Here is an 11545-nt window from a genome sequence, read left to right on the forward strand (position 1 = left end):
TCCCGAATTTTTACGAAAATCACAAAAATCCCTAATTGTCCCTAAAAATTCCCTACTTCATTAAAAAAAATCCCCGCTTATGAAAACAATCCCTAAGAAATTTCTTGTGGGGCATGAAGCCTCTTTTTTTTCCCTTTCGAAATGACGTCACACGTCGTAAATGGGGAAATTCCCTTTTTAAAGAAGTTTTACAAACCCTCTGATGGTAACAAGAAAGTTGTTTGTCTTATCGTGCAGGGAAAAGGCTTTGCAGCCAATAGTCCTGCATAATAATTGAAGATTATAGTCACGCGCATATGGTCAAAATTTCTTTTGTTGAAGTTACGTACGTGCGATATAACAAAGCATGAATAATGATAAGCAAAAACATATTTAATCAATTTTAAAGATACTTATTCCGATGAATTTCCTTTCATCAAACGTTCCAGAAGAGGGCTGACTTTTCCTTTTTGTACAAGTTGTGTTACGGACATAAACATCGGTCATGGAAAGACTGCCATCAACAGTCGTGAAGTGAAAAAAAAAACATCAAGCAAGTGTCACAAAAAGTCAGTGTTCTTCAAAAATTGACGGTGTTTTCCTTCATCTTCCGATGATTTTGGGGTCATTCGCGCAGAATGTTTGTTGACAGCGTTTCTGATTGAACACAATATCTTTTATGTTTGTAAAATCCCTATTTTATTTGGAAAATCCCTATTTTATTTGGAAAAATCCCTATTGTATTTATTAGGGAGTGGTTTTAGCATAAAATACGGGTTTGCGCGAAAATCTCCCGAATTTTCATTTTCAAAAGTTGGCAGCTATGCATTAGCAATTTCCTGCTACGTACTGCGCCATAACGTTGATTTTCCGAGAAAATTTGGCGCTGATCGGGGTTCACTAAAATTTCCTTCAGTTTTCGCTTTCGATGACGTCATTTGAGTCATGCTGTGACGTCAACCTCGGTGTTGCTACTGCAACTTAGTTCCGGTTTTTTTAGAATTCATCAAGATAACCGGTTCTGCCAAGGTTTCCTGTATTTGGGTGTGAACATAGTGCGTCCGTATTTCAGATTCCGAAAACCCAGGTCGTCTCCGATCAAAGCCGCTTGTAAGTTATGCATTGTAAGTTACTCTCAATGCAGCTTTGTCTCCCATTGATTAAAAAAACGAATTTCAAGCCAAAAAGTTCGGGATTTAACCAATCGAAGACGACGCGAGTTTTCGGAATCTGAAATGCAGACGCACTATGTTTGCACCATCGAGCTGGAGGGAGTATGACGTCAGCGGTCTTCGCCTTGGCAGTGCTGAGAACCAGGGGATGCCCTAAAACCGGTTTTATAGCTACTTTTTTCGAAAAATCAAGTGACGTCACCCGATTCCTCACGTGACCGGCTCCCTTTGGAACACTGAGTAAAATTACTGTTTTTACAAAACTCTATAATTTTTTCAGAGTAGATGCCACAAATACCGCTGATTATCAAAATATATATTTTTTATTTTTTTGAAAGTTTTTTTTTTATTTTTGGCAGATTTTTTTTCCGACCCATGCATGCAGTGTTAAATCAATGGGAAGTATGCGCGTTTGTAAAATCAAAAAGGGAATTATCAGAATGGGAGAAAACATTTTCTCCATAAATGATGGCCTTTTGATATTCAACGTTCAGTGGGAATGTATAAATTGGAATAAGTTATGTTTTCATCTTTTTCGTATAACTGGGCCTTACATTCAGAGTCGCAACTAGGGAAGAGCAGGTGGGGGGGGGGCAAATTTCATCCTTTCACCTCTCCTTCAATCAACATTACAAGCAGGGCCGCAACTAGATGCTTGGTCACCCGGGGCAAGTGCGCATTTTAGCGCCCCCTTGTAATGTTGAAGGAGAGGCTTGGGAATAAAATTTGCGCCCCCTCTTGTCCAGGGTGATGGCCCCCACATCATGGAGTGGGACCCCTAGGCTGGAATTTGCAGACCCCACCCCCCCCCCCCCCCGACCAGACTTTCACGAGCCCTTTTATGCTGGATTTATAGCGTGAAAAACAAAAAATAATGAAAATCATCCCGGGGCCCCAGAACTGGAGCCTTGCCAGCCCACCCCTTGTGGGGGGGGGGGCATGCACTGGGGACAAGACCCCTCCCCCCCCCCCCCAGTTGCGACGCTGATTACAAGGGAACGCCAGAATATGTACTTGCTTGGCTGACCAAGCATCGGTTTCCCACATTACTTGTAGAACATAGAACAGGGCCTGATTTCCGCATGGGGAAGTGAAGCATTTGCTCTGGGACAGGACCGCAAATAGATACTTGGTCAGTCGGAGCAAGCAAGTATTTTGGCGTCCCCTTGTAATGTCGAAAATTTAACCCAGGATCCGGAGCTCCAACATTTAAACAACATGCGTTCACTGATTAAGGGAAGTATGCACGCATCACAAAACGTCTTTGATCCAGGTCACGGATACCCCCCATGTCTGATTTGGGCCCCGACATGCATCGTGTGAATAGCTCCGAATAAACCTATTGTGAAAACTTCTATGTGCGGATGCGGAACCTGCACTTAGGTTTCGACACATGCGGACGACGTCCGGACCCGCATGAACATTTCCTAGGTGCGGAGATATTTCGGCTCGTCTGAAAGGCTCAGTATATTCCAATTGTTAAAACTTCTAAGCAGAATTGGAAATGCGAGACCTGTGAGTCCTTGGAGGGTAAGGACTTGACAATGTATGAATGTTTCAAGAAACAAATGCGTGCGATGTATCAAAAAATTACTGATAAATTTTCCGAGGAATGCAGTGGATTACGTGGTGAAATCTCTGAACTTAAAAAATCGATCGAATTCAACGATGACACCTTGCGAGAAATGAAATCTGAGTTGACGGATGTGAAAACTGAGTTAAAGGAAATGAAACTAGCAAATGAGAAACTGCAATCCGAAAATATTCTGCTGCGGAGAAAAATTCAAAATGTGTATGATGAATTAGATAATATAGATCTAAATCAATGAATATTGAAATGGTAGGTGTCCCGGAAGAAACTGGAGAAGATGTGCCAAAAATCGTATCAAATATTGGGAAAGTCCTAAACGTGTATGAAAATGAAGACATTGTGAAACAACACAGGGTGAACGCGGTTAATAAAAACAGGACTAGACCAATCATTGTGAAATTTAGACAGTGGTCCGTGATAAATGGCTGAAAGCTATGAAACTTTAAAAAAGTTTAAATGCAGAAGAGATTGACGATGCATATCCAAATTCAAAGATCTTCATTAACGAACATCTCACAAAAAACCTGAAAAATCTGTTTTTCCACTTTCGTCAGTTTAAAAAAACGAACAATTTCAAATTTGCCTGGATCAAGAACGGTAAAATATTGCTTCGTCCAGACCAGACCAGCATTAGATTTTTACCCCCATGCGCAGCCGAGGGGGCTGACTGTGGGGGTTACAGACGGGTCCAGATAGACCTATGAAGAAGTTGAAAGAAGAGACTGTGGTTGGTGTGTGTCGGAGAGTGGGTGTATGTTGTGTTGTGTTTGAGAAAACTTTGTCAACGTCTGGTCAAAAATGGTCATGCTTCAGAAGAATTTTAGCCTAGTGAAGTAGAAATTTTTTTTGCAATGCCGCCACACCTGAAGAAAAAATAAAAAAGAACCAGGAGAGCAAGGCTAAAAGCAGTCCACTTAAAATTGCAAGGATAACATAAAATTAGTAGTGATCAATATTGTATGTCAACAAATATTTTGCTACCATTATTTATTCTACCCCTTTCCATCTTTCAAAGCAAGTTCGTTCCGTCCAGGTGTATTTTTTTGCAAAAACATTGATACCAAGAGCATAAATATTGAATAAATAGGTGCCAAGAATATATATATTGAGTAAATAGGTGCCAATATACAAAGAGGAAAAAAAACTGCGCTAGTAATAATGCACAGGGGATAGCCAATAGAGTATAAGTGAAGAGGTTATATAGGTGTCAAGATTATATAAGTGCCAAATCGAGCAAAAGCAAACGATATGGGAATTCTCCCATCAAAATAGATAAATAGGAGCCAAGTTGAAATACGTTTCTGAGAAAAATTAAAATGAAAAATGATCACTATGTACAATTTTGTACAATGAAGAGAAAAATAAGTGAAATAGACGTTCAAATGTTTCCCCAAGGGAGATGAAAGATCTGTTTAGGACGTCTGTAGATCTTTCTTCTAGAGGTCCTAGGTGGTGGAATTTCACTATAGTCGATAATTTCACTGATGTGTGGGTAGACAAAGTTAGCCATACGAGAAAATTGATTTTTATTAAGCTTCTTTATGAATTTCCAAATTTCAGGTAATTTTAAGATCCTTTCTTATGTTCTTATCTCTTATGAACCATGGTGTCCCAGTGAACCTCCGCAGTGTCTTGTTCTGAGAGGTTTGTAACGACTTGATGTTGGCTTTATTAGCATATGCCCAAGCTGGGGAGGCATACAAAAGGGTGGGTCTAATGATAGATTTGAAAAGTAAAATTTTATTTTTAGTAGAGAGCTTTGCTCTAGGGAAAGTAATTTTGTTTAAAGCACCAAGTATGCTGTTGGCTTTGTTGCGCACATATCTGATGTGCTGTTTGAATGTAAGTGCACTGTTGAGTATGACTCCCAGATATTTTGTCTGGTCAGCTGGAGAAAGTGAACAATTGTTAATGTATAGTCTGCGCAATCTGGGTATTATTTTACATCGAGTGAACCAGATAAATTTGCATTTATTGCTGTTCAAGACTATGTCTGATTCTGCACACCATTCTGTGATGTCATATATTGTATCCTGAAGAATGTCAGCAGCATCGCCTGGTTTTTTATGTCTACAGATCACAACAGCATCGTCAGCAAAAAGTGATAAAATGCCAGACTGAGGCGCTGGAAAATCATTGATGTATAACAAAAATAACTGTGGGCCCAAAACGCTGCCCTGCGGTGCAGACGCAGTTATAGGTTGTGTAGTAGACAATGTATCGTTAATATTTACTTGAAATGTTCTACCAGTTATGTAGTGGTAGAAAAAGATTATGTAGAAATATAGAAATTGGAGATTAATCATTCTGTTGAGAAGAGTTACAAAGTCACATTTGTCAAATGCTTTGTTGATATCGAGGAAAGCTGCAGCTGCATATTCTTTATGATTAAAGGCGTCCGTGATAAATTCTGTTACACGGAGTAGCTGCGTCACACAAGAGTGTTCTCTTCTAAAGCCGTGCTGCTCTGGCCTTAAAATATTGTTAGCATCAATAAAAGTTTCCAACCGGCTGGCTATGATTTTTTCATAGATTTTGCTAATATTAGTCAAAAGACTAATGGGTCGATAAGAGGTTGGAAGTAATATGTCATTTCCATTTTTATGTATTGTTTTTATTATGGAATGTTTCCATGGTTTTGGAAAATAATGAACTTTGAGAGTCGTGTTAAAGATATCAGTGAGTGCCAAAATTATGTTAAAAGGTAAATTTTTCAGTGTCATGTTGGATATGTTATCATATCCAGACGCTTTTTTAGTTTTGAGAGCAGATATAATGTCAATCACTTCGTCCACACTTGTTGGTGGAATTTTTCATCATATTTGTTGATATGTTGGTGGACATAACCTACTACTCTGTTCTTGAGCTCTATTTGAGTGTGAAGCGGTTGAACATGGTTTGGTGAAAGTTGCCTTTTGTATGCCTCCGCAAAAGTTTCAACTATTTCACTGTCTGTAAATACCATGCCCCCTGAACCTAGAATCTTGTTTATTCGCCTACTATTGTAGGGTTTGCAAAGTTTCCAGGCTTTCCATATGTTGTTGTTTTCACATGTGGCATTTTCTATAAAGCTTGTGAATCTGCAATTTATAAAGTTCTCAACCTCAAGTTTAATCTTTTTACTTAGCTTGTTCAGTGTAATTTTGTCAGATCGACGTCTAAATCTTTGCCAGAGGCTTCGAACCCGATTTTTGTGTCTTATTTTCTGCAATATTTCTTTAGTTAGACCATATTTGTTTTCTTTTTGTATAGAAATGGTTGTGGATTGCTCAATTGCTGTTTGAATTTTGTTTGTTAGTTGATCAGCTGCTGCACTATCTATTGCAGGGGTATATGTTGGAATGTTATTATGCGTGCCTTCGTTCACGAGTAACTCTTTAAATTTACTCCAGTCAGTTTTGCGATATATTTTCTGTTTGTGAGGAACAGGGTAATCAATCTGGAAGAATATAGGATTATGCGGGGAGTTAAGTACTGTTTTGGTGTACATATGTATGTTGTATAAAAAGTTCTTTGATATACCAAAGTCTATGACATCAGGACTATATCTAGCACATGAAGGTATATGTGTAGGAATATCAGATGAGTGAATTTCGAGAAAATTATCGAGACAAAATTTTCTCAGTATACGACCACACCTGTTACTACCTCTACTATGGAAGATACTGCTTTTACTATTCCAGTCACCTGCAATAAGCGTTGGAATGTTTGTGTTAAAAATATACTCAAGGAGGGGCACATCAATGGCGTTCCTTGGAGGTTTATATATTGCACAAAAATTCAGTGGTGTTCTGTTAATGTATATTGTTATTGCACAAATTTCCATCTGAGTGGAGGGTGGGAGGGTATTAATCTGATAAGGATTATCAGCCTTAATATAAATGGCCGTCCCTCCCCCTCGATTGTGCAGCCGATCTCTTATAACTTCACTATATCCATAAAGCTTGATTTTTTGGCTTGGAAGCAACCAGGTTTCTGAGACCAAGAGAATGTCCACCTGATTGATAAATAATTCCTCTTTTAATTCTCTAATACTATTTTTGAGACCATTGGCGCTCCAAGCCATAACGCTCAATGGCCTACTATACGTGATATTCGATGTATTAATTTTTGGGCTGTAGGATCAAAATCAAAAATTGGAGAATCTGTTCAATTTTGTCCTTGGAGATACCTGCTTTGTTCAGGAGTTGACAAAAACTATCACTAAGGTGACTGATTTCTACCGAGTTGCCATTAGAGAAGTTGTTTGAATCTGGGGAGTTATTGGCCACACAGCCTGCTGTAGACACAGCCTTGTGTGTATCACTTGTGTCAATAGGGTGACTTGCTGGGTGATCTGTAAGTGTGCTGATGGTGTAAGTGTTGTTAATGAATGGGTGTGTATTTGGGGAATTGGCGATTGGCGTGGCAGCATCATCATCTATAGCTGAGCAATTTGTGTTTGCGTTAAAGTCCTTTTCAGAGTGCAGATCTGGGAGAGATTCATTTGCTTCGGATATTGATGTAATGTTCAGCCTCTCGGTGAATGTAATGAATTGGTTTAACACTCTGTTATAAGTAATTCTGGCGTGTCTTTCTATAAGATCAAGTTTGATTTCTTGCAAAGTTTTTGAGCTTGAACCTTGCTTTGCAAGAGGATGTGCTCCAGATCTAATAGTATTGTCAAGGTCTTTTTGTTTCTGGATATTGGTTTGTGTCAACTAATCATTGTCAACCGAAAAAAAGATTTTTGTAGTCCAGTTCTTGTTGTTCAGGTTACGTGTGATAGTAATTGGCTCTTGCCCAATTGCAAATTCATCATCTTGTTCTTCATTCAACACATTACTCTGTAGAGAGGGAAAGTCCAGTCTGAAAGTCCAGGGAAAGTCCAGTCCTGAAAGTTCACAGGAACTTTGGGGACAAATAATCGTGCCTTATTCTGGGTTAACGAAGGGTCTGGCCTTGCACCCAGAATAGGTCGCCGTGTGCGGACCTCCGCAATGATAACATTTGATTTTATCGATGTTTCCTTTAACTTGACACATCCGAGTCTCATGTTGATTGGCACAGAATGCGCAGTTAGGCGTAAGTTTGCATCGAAAGGAGCTGTGCCCGTAGTTTAGACATGATCTGCATTGAACGGGGCTCTGCAGCCCTTTGTACCGTTCAATTTCAATAGGCAAATCTGAGATACTAGTGATATTTGCAAAGTCCTTTTTTGTTATTGGGATTGGATTTGTTAGTGGAAGTGCTCTTCCGGAGTGATAGTTCTTCATATTGCTAATTTTAACGGGATTGGACTTCTGCTTTTCTAAGTTTGCTTTAATCTCTTGCGTGTTGATGTTTGCAGGCAAGCCTCGCACAACAAACTTGAGAGTCCTTTCGCTTTGGGTGAAATATGTATAATATTTGAATTTTTTAGAGTCGAAGAATTTAGTAATAGCTCTATGGTCTTTCTCAGAGAAGACCTGGACAACCACAGTATTGTTTGTAGGTTTGGCTGTCGGTGGGAAATCACACAGCTTCTTGGCTGCCACGAAATCGTTAATCCAATTTTTACCCCAGTCTGATATAATGATTGCTGGAATTTTTGTGCGTCTATTAGTGTTTATGTTGTTGTTGTTTGATTTGCTTGTTGGTTGAGATGTAGTCCCAGTGCGTGTGTCCTTTTTTTTCTTTTTCTTAGTGACTACTGTGAAATTGTCATTACTGTCACTCTCTGAACTGTCAGTGACAGCCAAAAGATTTCATGGATTTGATATTTGTCCATTGTTGACACCTGTAGGTGTAAAAGGCGATTCAGAAGACCCCTCATTAGTGCCTTATCTAATCGGGGCATTCAGATCATCAATGACAGTGGTGGTAGATGTACCGGCCACTGCATTGTCAGTATTAGTCAAGCCATTTGATCCCTGAGCTTGTGCGTGATTAGTATTAATAAGAGTGTCATTTTCTGTGCATGCCGGTATTATTACATCATCACCACTGCGTCTAGATTCATATTTCATACTTAAATCTCCACTTGCAGAGCTATTTACACCTTCATCCGTATTATTTGCCAACTCTGACTCAGACGTTGAGCAATTACTTGTTGAATTATTTTTCGAGCTTCCCTCACTCGTTGAGGAACTTAAAGAGTTATCACAAACTCTTGTCCTCAACTGGGGGAGTTGGGTCGACATCGTTTGGAATCAGGTGAAAACTACTAGAAAGTTCAGGGCAAATATCACTATTATTTTTTGACCCTCTTTCTAAATCAGAATTAGTGCTGGGGATGTCATCAGAATTTTTAGTTGTCGTGTCAATTTGAGAGTTGTCAGAACTTCCCTCACTTTCTGAGTTCGAGATATTTCTTGTCTTTTTTGCTTTATTTTTTTTCTTTCTCTTATTCCTACCCTTTTCAGCATCAGAGGTGGACTCAATAGGAGTCGAGGTGATGTTTTCGTTACCTTTCAGAAAATGTGTCGACAATTTGTGCATCATTGCTTCGAAAAGAAGAGGGTGAAAAAACAAATCGCATTCGTTGTTTAGATGACTTCGACAAAATTACTCAGAGAAAATGGATTTTCAAGACGATATACAAATATATATTTCCTCGCCTTACCTTAACTCTCTCTCTCTCTGCGATATCGCAATTCATGGAACTTGCAGGTAATCTGAACATATTTCATTTAAACATAAGAAGTATGAGAGAAAATTTTGATCAATTATTAGTATATTTAAATAGATTGGCTCTTTCGTTTGACCTGATATTATTATCAGAAATTTGGGTAAAAAATAATGAAATAGACCTTTATAATATCCCCGGTTACTATAGTTTTTACCAATGTCGTTCCCGAAATAGATCGGGAGGTGTTATAGCATTCATAAAGGACCATTTGAGTGCATTTCGAAAATTGCAAATTAATATGATTACTGCAGAAGCATTGTATTTATATCATGATCATTTTGATGTTTTTGTGTAATCCTTTTATATCGATCTTTTGATTATACTGTCTTTGAATTTTTAAATGAATTTCGATTAATCGTAAATACCATAAAATATAAAAATGTCATATATGTAGGTGATATAAATATAGACATACTGAAGATAAATAATGAATCAGATGAATACACAGGTCTAATGGCTGAATATGGATTTCAGTCATATATAGATAAACCCACTCGCTTATATGCTTGTCTTGATCATGTTTTTTGTTAGAAATTGTAAATCTGATTGGAATTTTAGTACTGCGATAAAAATTACTGATCACTGGCCATTAATCATAAAATGTAAATGTTCTGATAATATTGAACACTTGGATAGTAATGAAACACATTTAAAAAATTACCATTTAATTGATTATTGCAAATTTGAAACTTGTATTAGAAGCTAAAAATTAGATGAAAATTTGTATAATGAACAAGATGTAAAATTTTTGTATGAGAATTTTCTTGATATTATTTTCAAACATGAAAAATTTTGGGAACAGCAATCATCGAGAAATAACAGTAAAAAACTCAAAAGCGAATGGATCACAACTGGAATTAAAAAAATTATTGATTATAAAGAAAAATTGTACAAAAAGCATAAACAAAACCCTTCAAATAATTGTTACGAATTAGCCTATAAAACTTACAACAAAATGTTGAAATATAAAATAAAAAAAAAACTAAACAAGATTATTATCATACTAAATTTATCCTCTGTGGTACAAATTCCAAAAAACAGTGGAAAATTGTAAATTATATTGTCAATAAAAAAACCAAGAATTTTGTTATCCCAACAAATAGTGATACTCATAGCCTTGTAGATGATTTTAATCTTTTTTTTATAAATGTTTGTAATTACCAAAATACTGACATACCTCCTGAACAATATATACCTAATTCACAAATTCTATGGCTATAATTCCCGTTGAAGAATCTACAGTAAAACGAATAATATTTGGATTAAAATACAACAAAGCAGTTGGGTATGACGGTATCTCCGCCAAAATGCTCAAAATTGTTTGCAAATATCATGCTCGTTTTATTACATATCTTATCAATAGATCTCTTACAGAGGGTGTTTTTTTTGAAAAACTAAAAAAAGCTCTTGTTATCCCTGTTTATAAAAATGGAAACAAAAATGAATTAAATAATTATCGCCCGATTTCAATTTTTCCAATAATGTCTAAAGTTGTTGAAAGTGTGATTAAAATGAAAATAATGGATTTCCTAAATACAAATTCGTTTTTTTCGGACTCTCAGTTTGGTTTTCTACGAGATAAAAATACGGAAATGGCAATTTTAAAACTCATGGAAAATATCCATAAAAATATAAATGAAGATAATAAAACACTGACCATATTCTGAGATTTAAAGAAAGCTTTCGATAGCGTTGATCATAAAATTCTTCTGAATGAAATTTATCGTGCTGGTTTGAGAGGTGCTGTGTATAATTGGCTAAAAACTTATCTTGCAAATAGAATGCAAGCTGTGGAAATTGGGAATGTGGTTAGCGGTTATAAATATATTAACACGGGTGTTCCTCAAGGATCAGTTCTTGGGCCCATATTGCTTTTAATTTTTGTTAATGATTTAAACTAAATTGGCATTTAATTAGCTATGCTGATGACACAGCCATAACCATAGCAGCAGAAAATTATGATATTCTGAAAAACCATGCAGAAGCAGATCTGTGTAAAATAAATATTTGGCTGAATAATAAACTAGTCCTGAATCTTAATAAAACTACATATATCAACTTTCAACTTTATAATGATAATAGAGAACAACTGAAATTGCAGTGTCACAAATCAGGCTGTCCTTTTCATCATTGTCAATAACCCCCCCCCCCCTA

Source organism: Pholcus phalangioides, unplaced genomic scaffold, assembly GCF_987345545.1.
Source record: "Pholcus phalangioides strain wild (caught in Gottingen) unplaced genomic scaffold, Ppha-v1.0 ptg000015l_1, whole genome shotgun sequence".
NCBI classification, from domain to species: domain Eukaryota; kingdom Metazoa; phylum Arthropoda; class Arachnida; order Araneae; family Pholcidae; genus Pholcus; species Pholcus phalangioides.